Here is an 18,157-nt window from a genome sequence, read left to right on the forward strand (position 1 = left end):
GAGTGCAATGGGTGCCAATGCACACTGATACAGGTGTGTTGTTTTGATGCTCAATTACTGTGGGGAGCTTTGCCTTCAGAGATGGGATTTTCTAAACTAACACACCACTCTTAGTGAAGTTCTGAAGTACAATCTCTCTTTGAATTATATACAGAAACCTTCTCAGCAAATTCAACTGTGTTTATATGTACACCAGAGTTCAAAGATAATTATGAACAGGTTTCTACCGCTTAGCAAGGCATTTGAAAGCTAGGGGAGATATGTGCCTTTTTGTGCAGGACTGTCTCTTGCATTGCAAGAGGATGGGCTTATCTGGCCTCCCCCTACTCGGTGTCAGTAGTGTTCCTCTAATCATTGTGACAGTCAAAAATACTCCTCCTCCCCATGTTTCCAAAATGCCCCCAAGGGTCACTGCTTCTGAACCACTGGACTAGAGGATTGCTAAGCTTCCTTCCAACCCTTGGATCCTCTGATTCCTTTAGGAGCTGGACAGTCAACAGGAGGGCAGGTGAGTCTGGCATTCTCTAGTCTCTAGAGCTACCTGGGCTGGTGGATATAGAGTAGCTACTACCTCTGGAATCTGTGGGGTCTTCCTCTTTGCAAACAGAACTGGGTCAGCCAAGATACCAGCAGCTCCATGAGTCCCCACCCCCATGAAGGAGGTTCACTGAATGGGTGTGACTGACTGTGCCTGCATTTGACCTTCCTGAGAAGGGCAGGAAAACTTGACCCTGATGAAAATGATGGTGTCAACAGCATTCTCCGCAGCACACTGGATGCCCTTCCTCACTTGCCCTTGAGCCTAACCAGTTCCCAAACCTGAAGGAAACCATCCATCTTTATTCTCCTCACCAACTGGGCTACTATGGCTGGGAAATATTCAATGCTGTGCAGGCTGCTGGGACCACTGCTGATGTGGGTCTCCCACCTGGCTGGTTCTACCTCTTCTCTCCTTCTCCCCAGAACTCTGGTGTCCCCGAGGCTGCCCAGCCAACTACTTTGTCCTGGCTGTCAGGAGATGACTTGCCCCTGGTCAGAGAACATAGAGAACATTCATGGGAACTGCTTGAACATTCCTCTCCTCTCCAAGATGAATTCCTCTCTCTGTTCTGAATCACATGTCTTCCCCGTGCCTCTAAGATCCCTCTAGTTATCTTCTCTCCCTCTGCATCTTTAACCAGTTTTAACTCTTTCCTCTTAGCTTAGAAGCTGCCTCATCTTCTCCAAGTTAAGCAGGAAACAGAAACCCCTTTGTCCTACTTCTCTTCTAAACCACCGCTCTGTCTCCCCGTCCCTCTCCCCGCCAATGTTGGAGATTAATCTACCTTCCTGTGTCCTCTTTTTCAGTACCCTTGACCACTGCAGTCTGTCTGGCCCTTCTCATCACCATGCCACTGGACTATGGGGTCACGAATGGCCTAATTATCAACTCCTATTTTCAGTCTTCATCTCCTAATGCTCCTCTGCAGCATTTTACTCATTGAACTATGCTCTTTTTCCTGAATGTCTGTTTTTAATTTTAGGTATCCTTTTCATGTTCCTTTTCCTTTCCTTTCTTTTTTTTAAGATTTATTTAATTACTTGTGTGTGAGAGAGAGAGCATGAGTGGGGGCAGGCAAAGGGAGAGGGAGAGAGAGAATCCTCAAGCACACTCCTCGCTGAGCATGGAACCCGACACGGGGCTCAATCCCAGGACCCTGAGATCATGACCTGAGCCAAAATCAAGAGTTTGCTGCTTAACCAACAGATCCACCCAGGCATTCCTCTTTTTCCTTTTCTGATCCATTCTTTCAAGTCTGTCTTTGCTGGATCCTTCCCACCTCTCCTCCCTCCTTCCCCCTTTCTTTTCTCCTCTTCCTATCTCCTCTTAAGTAATATAGCCCCATTATTCTGTCTATCCCCCTCCTCTCCCTTTCCATCTTTAAATGATCTTACTCTTATGGCTTCAACAACCCTTGGATGCTGTTGACCCCCAGGTGTACAGCCAACCCCAACTTCTCTCTTTAGCTCCACTGGCAAACACACAGCTGCCTCTCAGCCTATCCAAACTTGCTCTGCCTCCTGTGTTCTTTATCCCACTGAATGGTGCCCCCTCCCCCTAGTTGCCCAAACTGCACACCTGAGGGTCATGATCAACTCCTCTCCCTCCCACCTCATATGCAATCGGCCCCACAATCCTGTGGATCCTCATTCAGAACCATCTCTCAAGCCTGGTCCTCCTCGCCATCCCATCTTTAGACTCTTAGGCGTCTAACAGTCCCATTTGGTCTCTGTGGCTACCAGGTTCCAACTAGTTCAGTATTTTCACTTATTTTTCTAAAGTTCTCTTTAGAAGACCCATCTGAATCATGACATTCTATTCCTTCTTACCTAAATCCTCCACAGGCACCTCATCCTCCACAGCTAAAGCTGAGGCTCATCGGAAGGGCACAGAACACTCTTCCCCATCCCATCCCACATGTCCACCTCTACAGAGCCCCCGTGGCCTCTGAACACACCTGCCCTGCAAGATGAGTCCTTTGTATGCCCTCGTGTTCTGACAGCTATGTTCTTGCCTCACCCCTAGCCTCCTTATTTGTCTTTAAATTAGCAGTGCCCAGCACTTGCTAGCACATAGCAAATGCTCTGTGATTATCAGTAAATGACCAAAGAAATGAATGAGCAGATGGATTGATTAAAAAATTATACCCTCGCCTGCCTCTTCATCACATCATTCCCTAGACCAAATTTGAATGTGCATACAAACTACTTATTAAAATGCAGATTCTGGGTCCAGAGTGGTCCTGAGATTCGGCAGTTCTAACACGTTCCCAGGTGGTCTTGTTGCTGCTGGTCTGCAGAACACACTTGGAGGACCCCTATCCTATACCAATGGTTTCCAAACTTTGCTGATATTAGAATCACCTGGAGAGCTTTAAAAAAATATCCTAATGCCCAGGGCACACACTCTATTAAAGCAGAATAGCTAGGGGAGGGAGCCAGGTGGCAATATTTTAAAGATTCCCAGGTGATTCCAGTGTGGGGTATAACAGGGAACCCTCTACCCTGTGCCATCTCTTCCTCAGTGGTGATTCTCAACCCTGGATGCTCATTAGAATCACCTGGGGAGCTTTTAACACCTACTGGTGGTGTCTGAGCCCCACCCAGACACTTAACCAGAATCTCTAGGGCTTGTACCTGTGTGTTTTAAAGCTCTCAGGTGATCCTAATATGCAGCCAGGGCTGAGCGCCATTGTCTTCAGGCTCTGCCCCCAGGTAGTGGCTGCAGATTTGAGGGATCATGAGTCCAGGACACAGAGTAGATGCCAGTCCTGGCTCTCCAGTTATGTACTATATCGTCTTGAAGAAGTTAATTTCACTTCACCTCTAAAATGAGATGAAAAATACATGCCCTCCCTACCCCAGTTTTCGTGGGTCTTCCCGAATGGAATCGGGAAAAGCGTCCGCAGGAGCCTGTCTTCACCTCTCTGATGTGTGGTCACCACTTTTGTCCCCACCTATCAGGTTGGCTTCAGAGGCCCATGGCCAGGAGAAATCTCCATCATGCATGAGCTCCCAGCTGCAGGCCCAGCTAAGGAGCAGATGGTTCAGTAGCAGCCCAGGCTACCAGGGGGGAAGTCACGAGGACTTGCACTCGTAGGCAGACGGAGAGGTGGAATCGAACACAACCCCTGCAAAGCAGTCTGGCCTGCAGCCTGGATGTTGCCTGGTGGGCTGGTCGGCCCTGTGCAGGGACAGGGCACACCCGCTGTTCTCTGCACGCACCGCAGCGCGGCCACCTGACCCATGGCAAGGAGCCTGCAGGCTTGTGCCAGACTCCTCTTTTATGAGCTCTCGGCAAATCCATGCTGGTGCTGTGGGAAGGGCACAGAATGGACACCAACAAATGTAGGTTCGAGTCCAGCCTACCACTCCAGCTGCATGAGCTTAGACTCAGTTTCCTTGGCTGCCATTATTGTTATCTGTTGTATCAGCATCATAAATACAGATACAAAGGCCCTGGACCAAGCGGACACACTTCTGTCCCTGGAGACAGCAGGGACCCAGGCCCTTAAGATTGGGGGCAGGTTCCAGGTGCTTGGTCCCAGGGAAGTCTTGAGACATATTTATATTTAAACTTTTTCTGTACTTGTCTGAACTTAGAACTTAACTGGGCAGCCTGCATATGTATTTGCTAAATTCAGCAACCCTCCAGGAGAGGAAGGAAGGAGTTAAAAGGAGTAACAAGTTCTCCTTTTGGGGGAGATAGGGCTGGAGCAGGAGGGCCTGCCTGGCTGAGCCGGGTCTGGGCTGGGGGCTTCAGGGCTCCCAGATGGCAAGATTACACCAATGTTTGTGTCCCCAGAGCATCTTCTGGAAATAGGCCTCAGCCAGCAATGCTCAGCAATGCCCTGGTGTAGGTGAAGTCAAGGATGGGCTGTGGGTTGGGGGAGGGTCTTAACTCACTTCTAGCATCCCACCATCTATTCATCCCAAGGAACTAAGTCCACGTAATTCTCCCTGGCTCTACAGAAACAAAAATGCCTTCCCGTCACCTGCTTCAAATGCCTCTACCTGCATGGACAGAGTTTTATATCCTACAGTTAAAGTCCTTGAGGTTCACAGCACAACAAAGCTGAAAGAGCCTTGGCATTCAACCAACCCCCTCTGGGTACTTCTGAGAAGTCTGAGCCCAGAGAAGGATGAGTTTACCCAAAGCCACACAGTGAATAAGGAGCTGGGCTGGGAGCCAGCTTTCTCTACCAGTAGGGTCAGCTCAACCCATGGCTTGTCCTCACCTTCACCATCAATAGAAATGCCAATGACTTAATATGCAAATCCACTCACCAGCTCCCCAGTCTAGGATCAAGAGGAGCCAAAGGGGGCCTTAGGTTCTCTCTAGTTACAACCCAATTAGAGGTAAAGCTGCAGAGAATCCTGCCCTGAAAGGGGAAAGGGCTTTCTCAGGGCATCTGGAGATGGCCAGGTTGCCTGGGGCCAGCCCCACTCACTCTGCTTGCTTTGAGATGCAGCTGCAGTTTGTAGGTGTTCTCACGGATGGACAGCCCAGAGAGGGCATGAGCTTGGAGTCAGGAGATGCTGACACAAGGCCTGGTCTGATCGGTTTTGGCTTATTACCCAACCTCCATTTCTTCATCTGTGAAATGTAACTATCTCACAGGATGGCACGAAGATGAAATGAGCACAGGACCTGAGGCATTGTATTATACAGTCTAAAATTTCCAGAACTTCAAGTCCCAAAGGCCTCTGTGAGTTCCTCTGCTCTCTCCAGATGCCTCCCACCCAGCCAGAAAGCCTCCCCACTCAGCTAGTTCCCCTAGCTGCACCCGACCCGGTCTTCAACCTAATGGGTTTTACCTCCCTGCCAGTCCCCAAAATTATTCAAATGAGCCCATCACAACCTCATGCAAGAATCAGGAGGCACAACAAAGCCTGTACTACACAGCCCCTGTTGGCTCCCTGCTCCCAAGTCCAGCTCCCGAGGGCAACCCTCATGGGATCCTGCATGGCATGTGGTGTCCTCGTCTGTGCTGTGACCATATGTAACTAATAAACTGCTTCAGTCTCATCTGTTCATTATCAGTGTGGTATGTTTGACCATCTCATACTATTTATAGCAGAGGGTCTCTTTTTCCCCAAAAGGGGAATAGGAAGTGGCCAGAACAGGGGGCTTAGTAAGGCCGTGGGCTCTGATGCTCTACACTCTAAATCCCTATTCTGGGGAGAGGGTCCTCCTTGTATTCCTGAATAGTGGTTCTGGGCTTCCATGCACAGGGAGAGGCTAAGATCCTGACAATAGAACCTGGCCAGACAGCATTTGGGGAGACAGCATTCTGGGGTCTTCTCAGGCTCTTAGGGTCAGTAGTCTCCCACCCCTCTGATACACTCATCTTCACAGTATCTTGTCAGACTAACTATTGCGTCTGAGGGGCCATGGCAGATACTTTATCTCTGTTCTCATGCTGCACAGAGAAATGACTAGTCCAACATCACACGGACAAGAGGGATAGGGCTGGGTCAGTCCCTCTCCCAAACCCACTGTCAGCTCCAACCCTGTGACCCACAGCCTCTGGGGAAGAAGCAGCACTGTCCATGGGGGTTGTTCTCCTGTGCTGAGATGAAGCCCTCCTAGTCTCATCTCCATATGGCTTGCAAAATCCAAAGGTTGGCCTTGGGCATGAGATCCATGTCCCCTGGAAAGCTTTTCATTGGGAAGGGAACACAGTGAACTTGTCCCAGCTCGCTTGGACCTTCTCTAGGTCCAAGCTGGGCCCAGGGGACTCACTGATAGACAGTGAGGTGATCAGGAGGCCTCTACAAGATTCCTTGCAGGTGCAAATACTCTGAACTTCTTGGCCCTAAGAGTAAACTTTAAGGCAATTTCCATTTAGCTCTCCTGATTTTTTTGTTTGGGAGAATGGGGGCTTCCAGCTCAGCCCTAAGCTGGGTATTAGAGCTGTGAGATTTTGGCCAGTCCAGAGTTGTTCCTCACACATCCTTCCCATGGGCATTTCTCTAATAATAGTGAGTTCCTGATTTCTGAATGATGAAACCTGGGCTTCCATACACAGGGAGAGGCTGAGACTATGGCCAGGGGGCAGTAAAGTCACTGTGGGACCCAGAGTCATCCTCTCCCATGCCCCAAGGCACGCTGAGCCTCTCAGGGACCCAGATATTTTAGGAGCCAGATCTTTAGGAGTTATCTCTGATTTCATGGGCTAATGCAAAGGTCAGGCACTATCAGAACAAGCTGACTCTCAATGGGGACCATCCTTGCTTCAGCTAACCCCCATTTTTCAGATGGAGAAAATAAGGACTTGCTTAAGAATCACCATGGGGCTGAAGGGAGAATATGGCCCCTTGTGCTGGGAGTGGTGCTGAGTTAGTCCAGCTCCCTGCTGTGCATCTGACCCTGGGGAGTGGGACCAGGGCCCTCTGGCCCAGATGCCTGTGGTCAGACAAGGACAACCTCAGAGGCCTGGGATCTCCTCAGTGCCCAGGGCAATGTCATGAGCAGGCTTCTGCCAGGTGGGACCCCTCACCTTCCCTAGCTCTCCTCCCTAGGTCCCTGCTCCTCATAGCTGGAGGAGAAGCCAGCCTCAGATCCACAGGGTAAACACCTCTGTATCTGCCTGACCTTGGCCAGTCTTCCCCTGAGGCCACAGCCAGATGTGACCCAGCTGAGCACAGAAGGAGCCAGGGAGCCAGGGAAGCTTGGAAAGTAGCCAGGAGTGGGGCTAGGCAGATGGTGGCAGCTCTGCTGCCTCCCAGAGGAACAACTTTTGGCTGCAAAGACCCTGGGGTGGGGGTGCTGGGGAGTGTGCACTGTCCTTTGGTGGAAGGCATATCCCCTTGCTGTTTGCATATTTTGCCCATGCTGCCACCTCCTTAACCGAATCACACACAGCTGTGTCATGAAAATTAATTCCTTTGGGAAAACAACTATTTCTTGACTCCCCTTGAGACCCATGGAAACTGAGGATGTCATGGGACCTGGTCTTAGGCTTCTACCCTATGAGAAGGAAGTGCCACTGGATTGGGATGACTACCTCTCCTTCCCTTGTCCCTAGACTGGGCTATTTTTTTTTTCCCTCTCCTCACTCTGATAGCTTAGCAGCAAACAGAACAATGGCTTCTTCAGAGAAAAGGCCATTTCCTGCTGACAGTGTGCATGCCTCACTCCAGGTCCCAGAGCTTCTGTAAAGAGGCACCCTCCTCTGAAAGCCCAGACCTCCTCTAGTGCTATGGGCTCAGTAGGAGAAAGACAACACATGGATCTGCCCCTGGGTCAGATATGACAAGGTTGGCCTAATCTCTGCTGCCCGAAAGAGGAGAATACCTAGGGAAGAAGAGTGTTCTGATTCTCAGGTAGGGAAAGGCGTTCATGGTCTCCAGCTTGCCAAAGGTCTCTGAAACAGGGTGGGGCAGGATAGAAAGAGGTGACTTCTCCTTGGCTTCCTTCACCCATCCCTGAATCAGCTGGGGCATCATGCAGACCCTTTCTGCTCTAGCTGGAGGAGTTGGGATGACAGTAAGACAATACCTGAGCAAGGTGGAGAGAGGTGTCTGGGACAATATTCTAGTGCCATCTTTCATCAACCAAAGGAATCCAGGAATAGAGAGAGCCACAGGTAGATTTGCTGTGTCCTAGATTCCATTTGGGATAGAGTGTGGGGTGGGGGCTATCCCAGAAGTCTCTGTGTGGTCACAGCCTAGCAAGTGTGGTCCATACAGAGCTGTGTCACCACAAAAATTACCTGTGGAGGCCTCTTCAACAGTCCAGGGCACAGCTGTAGTGAGAACTCCCATAGACATCACCCTATCCAGAGCTCCCAAAGCTATGACATTAGCCAAACCCTCTCTGACTGCTAGGGGAAGTAGAGAGGTGAGTAGGATTCATCCCTACCCCTCCCTCCACCAGGTGAGGCCTGCGTTTAGGAAAAGAGGGATGAGCAGGGCTGTGAGACTGGAAGGTGATATCAGGAGCCACTAATTGTGTTTAAAAAAATCCAGAAAATCCTGAACCCCATCAGCACCTTCTGAAAGCTGGCTCTTCTTTTGGGGAACGAATCTGGCTTTATTTACTTATTTTAATGAACTGAGGCAGGAAGAGGAGCTTGTAGCAAGGCCTTGGCAGCCTCTCTTTGGAGTCACTACCCCTTGAAGGAAACCCAGCCGAAGGCATCATGGTGATGCCTGCCAGTCAGCTTGAGATTTTGTGGGCTGGTTTTTGCCCCTTCAAGCACCTGGGCACAGGACAGAGATTCGGATGCAGAGGAAGGACCAGACTTGTGTGCGCCGGGCGCGGGGGAGAGGTCAGAAAGGCCAGGACAGGGGATGCTCACTCCCAGGTCCTGAGCTCAGCCCTGGGGAGGAAAGAGGTGGCGCTGGGTCGAGCGCGGAGCTGTCCTGATCCTGGTGCTGAAAACGGAGAGCAGCGGCCCACCGGGGCGGAGAGCAGTCGGCTAGCCTGAGCCTTTTCAGCCCCCGGTGAGAGGGAGCTGATGGAAAGGGATTTCCTCCTCTTCAACTCACGCCCCAAGGAGGCAAGGGTACAAGTGAGTTGGGGCAAGAAAGCAGGTTTAGCTTTGAGAAGTCCGCAGCCGACCGAAGCTGTGGCCAGAGTGGCGAAAGCCGGCCACCGCCCGGCTGGGGGTAGGGTGAAATTTGGGACAATTGTGGGAGATGAGCAGGGAAAAGACCCTGGACCTGAGTTTGTCCCTCACTGGACCCCTACACTCAGGGCAAGTACCCCAGCTGCGGGCCAAGGAGGGGTGTGGAAGGTGTTCTCACACGTATGGCACTGACAAGAACGTACAGCAGACTTCTGTGAGTGAGTACATACACACCCTATGGACACACAGGGTGCGCTCCCAGATCAGGCACAGACCAAGCAGTCCCATACACACATCCCACACACGGGCAATGCCCACCCCCCCTTCCAGGCTGCTGAGGCTCCCACTCCAGTCTCGCATCCCCACTGCTCATCTGGCCTGGACGTTCTTTCCCACTTAGCTTCCTGGCCTCAGATGGCGCCTCCAAGAGAGGCACGGCCAGTGGGAAGCCCCAGTTCTAGCCTTCGACTCCCGAAGGTGCTGGAGAGGAGCAGACAAGCAGCTCCTAAGCCCAGAAAGAGTGGGGGAACACAGGCGAGGGGGTTAGGTCTCAGACATCACTTGTCCTTTCACCAAACTCCCAGTTACGGTGCCAGAACACGAGAGGAATGTGGACAGGAGTGAGTGTGAATGTCTCCCTCCCCATGCTGGGGACACCCTGAGGACCTGCGCGTACCTGTGCGTAGGAGGCCCGGTGTGGAGCCCCCTCAGCGAGTCCGGACCTGCTGGTTCCTCTGGCTCCCCTTGGATAAAGGTAGGGTGGGAGTGGGGGTTACCCCGCTTGCCCTCCACGCCGCCTCATGTCCGTGGGCAAAGGAGAAACTCCGTCCCGGGCTGCGGGAGGTTACCCGGGTCCGGGCGCTGGGAGGGGGCGCCCTCTGGTCCCTGGGCCTGGCCGGGGTTCCCGCGCCCCCGCGCCCGCCGCCCTTACCACCTCGCCGGCGCCCTCCCGCCAGTAGACTGCGCGGAGCCTGAAAGCCGGGAGCCCGCCCGCCCTCCCGGAGAGTCTGCTGCTGACCTGCATTGACGTCATTGCGTCATTAGGTTTCCCCTGGAAACACTGGCGCGCCCAAAATAGTAACACATTAATTCAGGCCGGGGGAGCAGGGAGAGACTGTTTGTAACCCTGCAGCTAACTCGGGCGCGCGAGAGCGAGCACGCAACGGCCCCCACCCCTTCTCTGGGCAGCGCAGACCGCGCTAGCCTACTATTTTGAGAACAAAGGAAGGGAAAATATAGAATCCCAGAGAGAGGGTGCGGGGTACGCTGAGACCCTCTCGCCTTGCACGCGCGCACACCCGCAGACAGACCCACGCACACACACACACTTAGGCACACCACACCTAGGTCTGTCTACCTTCGGTCAGGAGCTCCCTGCGTTCCGGCTCTTTCAGGGACCTCTTGAGGTGTGTGAGCCCAAATCCCCAGGGCAAAGGGACAGGTCAGGGCCTCCTGCCCTGCTGAAGTTGAAGGACGAATTCACTCACCGGCCCTCCGACCCCGCAGGGCAGTCCGGCCCGGCGCCCTCGCTCCACACGCCTATCCCCACCCACACATGCGGACCCGAGAGGAAGGGACCTAGCCCCAAAGACAGGCGCACCCCTGCGCTTTCTCCTCCAGCGCACCCGGACCCCTCGAGTGGGGGAAAGCTGCAGGGACGCAGCCAGCCGCCTTGCGGCTGCCCCGGGCTGGGAGTGAGCCAGGTCACACTTTGGCACCCCGGTACCCTGGCGTCTGGGGAGGAGGACTGATTTAGGACAGAAAGACTGGGGGCCGGGGTTACTGTCACAGGCTCCAGAATCGTTTGGGCTGGGGAGCGACCGACTTCCCTGAGCGTCATCTCGCTCGCGCTCTCGGCGGGGGCCCGGCACTCCGAAAGGAGATGTGGCTGAAACGTGAGCACCGGGCTTCAGAGGTTCTTTATTAGCTCTCCGACCTCCCCTCACTGGGCCCTCGACTCAGCCTCTCCGAGGGCGAGGAGAGCGCTGCTCTGGATCGAAATAGCAAGCGCTTAGCCTTGGGCTGTCGGCGGAGGCGGGGAGGCGGCGCGCACAGCCGCTCAGCTCGGAGCCGGAGCCGGAAGGCCGCGCCCGCGGGGCAGAGGGGCCGGCACACTCCCCGGCGAACCGGAGTGTGGGTCAGGAAGTAGGGAGGGTCACTTGAGAGGGCTCAGCCTGCCCCTTCCTCCCAGACGCCCCTCAGAAATCCGATGAAGGGTGCTGAGAGGTCTGTTCATTCCACCCTCGGCTCTGCTCTCTCTGGCTGGGGAGGGAGGGCGGTGAGGGGGTGTGCCTGGGATTTGGGGACACGTTCCCCAAGGACTCTGTCTCTTTGTGCGTGTGCGCAGCGCTCACGGCAGTGACTTGGCTCACACACACCCCCGCCCACTCCCACAGCAAGGGCGAGTGATGCCTCTCATACAGATACAGACCCCAGGTATCCTCTTCTTGGCCTTTTTTCCTGTTGGCTACAGAGGTGATGAACAGGCCACCGTGCACTGACCTTCATGGACAGACCCTGCTGTCCCCATCAGGTAGGAACCAAGGTTTGTAGGACAGGCCTGCCCTTATCCCTTGTGAGCTGTGTGTCCTCCCTCTGCATGTGACTCTCCCTCTCAGCGGCGGTAGCCTCGGCTGTGAAACCGGGTCATGAAGCCCATTCCACAGGCTGTTATGAAGATGACAAGAGATGGTACCTAGAATGTGCTGGAGAAATGGCATGCCCTATCCCTGCCCCTGCTCTGCTGTGGGTGGTTCTCTTAGCAGTGAACAAACCCACACTCCCCAACATATACACACTCCTTAGTGACATCTTTGGGGGAAGCTCATCAAGGGACACTGGGGAAATAGTGACATAAAGTGTCCTAGCCCCAAAAAGGGGATGCTCTTTTCCTCCACATCATCAGCCTCTGACCAAAACCTCAGTGCAGGTTTCTAATGCCTTCAGATTCAAGTTCAATCATAGAGGGTGGGGGATGGGGACATGGTCTGACTCTGCCTCCTTCTCTCTAGGTTTATTTCCCAGCAGGACACGCACCAGGGCTACATGGTCTGATCTCCCCTCACCCCTGCCCTCCTCACCCACAGCTCCTGTCCCACTGAACTGTGGCCACCGTCTACCTGTCTAGCTCCCCTCTGGACCATGACAGGGGCCATGTGGCACTCTGTTCCCCCAGTGGCTCCTGGCACAGTGCCAGACACAGCAGTTAATATTAATTGTTGATAAGCCAAAGATTGATAGCCCCTCTTTGGGGAGCCTCTTGCCCCAACCCCAGTATTTCCACCTATCTCTCCACAAAAAGTCAAAGTCCACATGGTCCCCAAGCCCTAGGTCAAACGCCAACTCCTCTACGCAGGCTTCTCTGATCCCTCAGGGCATGGACTCACCCATCCTTGGAAGAGTTCTCATGGCATTGATTGTATTCTGTCCTGAATTGCCGTTCTCTGTGTAAGTTGTACATCTCCCGCTGGCCTTCTCGGAGCCAGACCTGGGTCTTGCCCATTTCAATGTGCCCCACATGGCTCAGCTGTGCCCAGCCCAGGCACACAGTAGAAGCTCAGGAGATGTTTCCTGAACTGAACTCTGCAGGTCTGCTCACCATCTCTCAGCTGCCGGCTGGGCCTGAGATGGACAATAATGCTGATGAGGATCTCTGCAGGCCTGGGCTCAGACAGACCTGAGACATGTCAGGCTGAAGATGCCCATTCCTCCCCACCCCGAGGACAGAGGCCCGGGAGGAGCATCCTTCCTACTTTTCTCCTCCTCTGGGGGAAAGTGCAGAGTATGTCTGGCCACCGGGGAGGATGAAGGGGATGTGAGGGAAGGAAGAGACCCATGGGGGCAAAGCCACAATCTGCCCAATCAGCTGTTTGGCAGGAACGCAATCACAGGACAGACCCTGGTCTCCTCTGGGCCCACGGCAGCACCTGTTACTCAGTGAACAGTAAACTGGAGACACAGAGTGAGGCAGGGGCTCTGTCCTCACCAGTGAAAATGTGGCAGCCGCCGGCCCCCTTCACATACACACACAGGCCTGTGACTATCTCATCCTTGGCCCAGCTCCACCCTTGCTGCGTTGCTTCCAGAGATCGTCTCGGCTGTGCATCCCTGGCTGGTGGGCACATCTATGTTTTCAGAATGTGAGTCCTCAAGGTCCTGCAGGGTCCCCTAATGTGGTGGCACTCCCTGTCCTCCAAGGTGGGGACTGGAGGAGTTCTCTGTGCAGAGAGGGCCAGCAGCACCCTACTTTGCCCCCAAAATGCAACTTTCCATAAGTGTGTCTCTGCCTTTTGGTGACAGGGACTCACTCCTGCTGCCTTAGGTAACGGGCTGTGTTGTGAAGAGAAGTGTGGGAGGAAGGCAGTAAAGATATTCTGGGTATGTTCAGAGGTGGCGGACATGGGGATGCAAGGGGAGCCAGGAAGACTGTTTGGGATCCAGGGGGGCTCTGTGGACTGCCTGGGCTGTCTCCCAGCCCCGAAGCAGCAGGAACTGCAAGATCCCAGGTTGGCGTGTCGCCTGGAAGGCTGCTCAGCAACTCACTTGTCACTTGCTTCCTTCTGGCTTTCTCTTCACAGCCCCAGTTCAAATTACTAACAAGGGGAGAATCTGATGACCCAAGGGAAGACCAAGGATCCTGGTTAGCCAGAACCTTTGACCCAGGCCACCTCTAGGCTCCTGGGATGTGCAGAGATCTATAACCCTTGGGTAGGACATCCCCCATTGGTCCAGTTAGCTGGGCTGGAGTAGGCCCCAATGTGGGTGAGGGGTTGCTCAAACTTAAGTAGTCATGACTCCGCCCCCCCCCCCCCCCCCAGCAGAGCTGTAAGAATGGTGAGTTCCTTGGAAAGATTTCTTTGATATGTTGACCACTTTGGCCGGCCTTTCCCATACAGTTACACTCTGGAATAAACCTCCACCTTCCTCCAGCCCCAACCTGGGAAGATCAAGATATTGTTGATCATGTGGGCGGCAGGTTTCATTGCAAAGTTGATCTTCATGCCAGGCCTCCCATGGGGCACAGAAGGCAGTGGCTGACCTCACCGTGTGATGCTGATGGCAATGGGACCAGAAGGCCAGTGATCTAGGGAAGAGCCAGCCAGCTTTCTCCCCAGAGGCTGCTCTGTGTCACACTCAGCTTCCACTTTGTTTGCAAGAACGTGTTCGGTCAGAGAAGACCTGGAACCTCCTGCTGAACACAGATAGGCCAGGAAGAGAGCCCCCCAGTCTCCCAGTGGAGGCCTTGTTTGGAACCCTGCAAAGACAAAGTGACTAACTTGGCCACAGAGTCAAGAAGAAAGAGCCTTGGGCTAGAATTGGGAAAATTGACTTCGAATCACAGTATTGCCATTAAGTTATCATGTAATTCAACACAAGTAATGCCCCCTCCCTAAGACTCTTTTCATCACCTGCTTCATGGTGGAATGGAATACTCAAGCAGCGTTGTCAGCAAGACCTGGCCATACCCTTGTCTTCAGTAAAAATTGGCCCAGCCAACAGGAGCCCCAAGATCCTTGAACCTGGGAGCTATAGATGGTCAAGTGGCAGAGTGGGCTGCTCTCTTTGGATCTGGCCTCTGGCTGGCTGAGCTTCTGGTGGCCATGGGCTCTCTCCTTCCCAACAGGCCCTCCATCTGATGCCTTCTTAGCTTCTCTTGGCTGGCGGCCTTCTGTATTAAGTGAGGATGCCACAGCCCCTAAATTCTTCCCAACAACACAGGTGAAAATCCATTCATTCAGTCATTCAACAATTTCAATTAGTCACATACCACTTTTACTCAAATTTCCCTCTCAGTTCCTGTTCCTTGACCATCAGATATTATCCCAGGCCCTGCCTCAGCTTTGCTCGCCACTTTTCCCAGTACATGGGTCCAACCTGTTCTCTAGAGGCACCATCATCCCCATCATCATTTTGCCAACCTCCACATCTGAATCTGAGAGTCCTGGAAAATCCTCGTCCACATTCTTCTCTTCCACTGTGTTGGCGTTCCTTTCACTTAAGCACAATCTGTTTCCCCGTATCTTCCTGGATTCCCGTTGCTGGGAGGGGAGCACTGAGCCAGGGTTACAACTTTGCAGGACCCTAAGTTCAGGTCTTGCTTCTGATAGAGGAGCAAGTGTGCTTGTTGCTCTTTTGGGCAGAGGTGGAGTAGCTGAGCAGCAAATGATTAAATTTGGAATACCTGCCAAGGATCCAGTGGCATAAAGCCAAGAGTTAGATTCAAACCGAGAGGTAGAATAGGTGCCAGCTCAGCTGGTGTGGACAAATTTTGCAACCAACATTCAGAAAAGGGATCACTCAGGCTGGAGAAAGCTGGCCAGCTACACCCTAACACTTGGATTGAACCCCAAAAGATAAGTAGGACCTGGAGTGGGGAGAGGGAATGAAAGGAAGACAGGTAGGTGAGAGCAACTGCATAAAGCAGTGGGTCTCAACTCTGGCTGCACCTTAGAATCACGTTGGGATAAATCTGAAGATGGTATAAAGATATTCAGGCCCCACTCCCAAGAAACTCCAATTCCCCTGGTCTCAGGTGAGGACCAGGCATTTGTAGTTTTTAAATATTCATTTGTATTTTGTGATTTTTTAGAAATTGATCATGTTCCATGCTATCAGAAATTATTTTTAATTTTTAAAAGATTTTATTTATTTATTTGACAGAGAGAGAGAGAGAGCACACAAGCAGGGGGAGTGGGAGAGGGAGAAGCAGGCTCCCCGCAGAGCAAGAAGCCTGACGCAGAGCTCGATCCCACATCCATGGGATCATGACCTGAGCCGAAGGCAGATGCTTAACTGACTGAGACACCCAGGTGCCCAAATTATTTTTAATTTGTAATTATCTGTAATATAGTCCAAAGGACTACATGGTAGTGATTTAGAGGTTTAGTCTTTTCTGTTGCAATTCTGGCTCCTGACTCACTGGCTATCTGACCAGGAAAAATGTCCTGAACTTCCTAAGTTTCTTGTTTTCTCTTCTGTAGAATGGTGATAATGAGAGTAGCTACATCCCATGGGGCTGCTTTGTGGCTCACAGGAAATGACGCCTTCATGTGTTGAGTGCTAACATGCTGGGCACTGGTCACATTCAAGGCTCTCGATGATTCTAATGTGTGGCCAGGGTTGAGGATCTCCAGCACAAAGTGAAGGATAAAATGGGCTGTCTGGGGGACTTTCCTGGATGTTGGGGAAGATCCGTATAAGAGGAAGAAGTTGAAAACGTTGGGGCTGTATTATGGAACAGTTTAATGGTAGGGTGAAATGTTGGGGCTTCATCCTGTTAAGCACAACAGGAGCCCAGGTTTTAGGGTTTAAGGACGAGGAGTGACATGATGAATGTGATACCTCAGGAATCTGGAGGTTGTGCAGCCTTGCCTGAAGGAAGAGAGATGGAGTCACGAGAACAGGCTGGGATCAGAACAGGCAGTGGAAATTGCAAAAGAAGGTGTGAGTGTGAGTGAAGCGCAAAGGAAGAATCAACAGGACTAAGGACCTTGGTGGGCATAAGAGCTTAGAGGGTTGAGGGGAGAAAAATAAACGTAAGTTTTCATGTCTAGCGGGACTAAAGAAATACCCCCCGTGTTGGTTAGGATTATATTTAACTCTGAGTATCAGACACACAAATCAACAATGGCTTAAACACAATAGAAGTTTATTTCTCTACTGGTTGTAGGTCCAGAGGTCTGCAATTCAAAGCTGGGAAGGCAGCCGTGTTCCACAAAGTTCTTGGAGATCCAGGCTTCTGACAACTCATTCATCTGCCATCCTGGGGTGTGGTCTTTATTCTCATGGTACCAGCTGGTGGCACTTGAGTTCCAGCATCCGTATGGAGAAAGGAAGGAAGAACTGGCAAAAGGCAAGAGCTGGGGTCACTTGAAGAAGATTACTTAGAGCAGCCACTCATCACTTCCACTTCTATCCCACTGTCCAGAAATTAGTCTTATGGCCACACCTATTTGCAAGAGATGCGAAGAAGTGTGGTCTTTGTTTTCTAAGTGGCCTTTTCTAAGTACTCAGCGAAAAATGCTGAGATATCAGCTCTGGTAGAAGTAGATTCTGTTTCTAAAAAGGAGAGGGATTTAGATAGTGGGGGAGAGCTAAAACCTGTGCCATTGCCTCATTTCCTTAAATGGTGAAGTTGAAACATGGAGTCCGTTTAGGAAAGTAAGTGGTTTTGAATATGCTGAGTTTGAAACAGGGGCAGTAGGGTCCAGACTTAGGGGCTGTGGGAGGTAGAATTCTAAGATGGCCCCGAGATTTCTGGCCCTCTGAGGTACACACCCTATATAATCCCTCCCCGTGGGTGGGATGTGTGAATACGGTGGGAGTATTTAGAGTGGCTTGATGGGATGCAAGTCAAGCTGTGGGAAGTTAGTGAGGAAATGGCTGATGAGCAAGGGGAGGGGCAGCCATCAACAACAAAAAGCCTTAGCACAGTGCATAAAATTCTCCATGAGTTGGCCACTAACTCGCTCTCCAGACTCTTGTATCAATCTCTTCCTTTCACATCCGTTCAGAGGATGACTCTCAGGCTTCTGCTTTGAGAAACTAGGTGGACACAATAGAAAACACTGGAAACAACAGAAGAAGCATGGATTTGAGGAAGAAGACAAGGAGGTTGGTTTTGATTGAGTTTGAGGTATCTGGGAGAATACCAGGTGGAGAGACTGCAGAAACGGTTGGAATACTCAGAGGGATGGGAAGAGATCAATGTCAATGGCCTTGAAGGATCATTTGCCTCTTTTTTGTAAATCAGCAGTTTGTTGGCTCAGCAGGTCTGAACCAGCTCAGGGGAAGAACGGCTCTGAGCTGTAGCACCGAGCTCTGCGAGGTGCTACTTCCTTGACCATGGAGCTGCCACTGCCTCAGGGCTGCGTGGATGTGTCTGTTCTCCTGTCTCTATAAATAGGTAGAGTTAAGGGAACAGAGTCCCTCTCAACCAAATGGTTCCAGTCTCATCTTCAGATGTCGCCATCAATATCTGTGAAACAGACTCTAGGAAAAAGACTAAAAAAGCTATCTTTATTTAGCCTGGAGAAGAGAGG

At 52.1% G+C, this 18,157-nt stretch overlaps 1 long non-coding RNA gene across 1 annotated transcript in view; it reads left to right on the forward strand.

The window, feature by feature from the left end:
* The first annotated feature begins 1,675 nt into the window (after window positions 1–1,675).
* The window catches only part of LOC116630803, a 39,292-nt gene continuing 22,810 nt past the window's right edge, over window positions 1,676–18,157 (forward strand). Inside the window, exon 1 of the long non-coding RNA XR_004299018.1 lies at window positions 1,676–9,870. This is a non-coding gene — a long non-coding RNA (uncharacterized LOC116630803). The remainder of the gene's footprint in view (window positions 9,871–18,157) is intronic.

This window comes from Phoca vitulina, unplaced genomic scaffold (assembly GCF_004348235.1).
Source record: "Phoca vitulina isolate PV1807 unplaced genomic scaffold, GSC_HSeal_1.0 scaffold4, whole genome shotgun sequence".
In the NCBI taxonomy this organism is placed as follows: domain Eukaryota; kingdom Metazoa; phylum Chordata; class Mammalia; order Carnivora; family Phocidae; genus Phoca; species Phoca vitulina.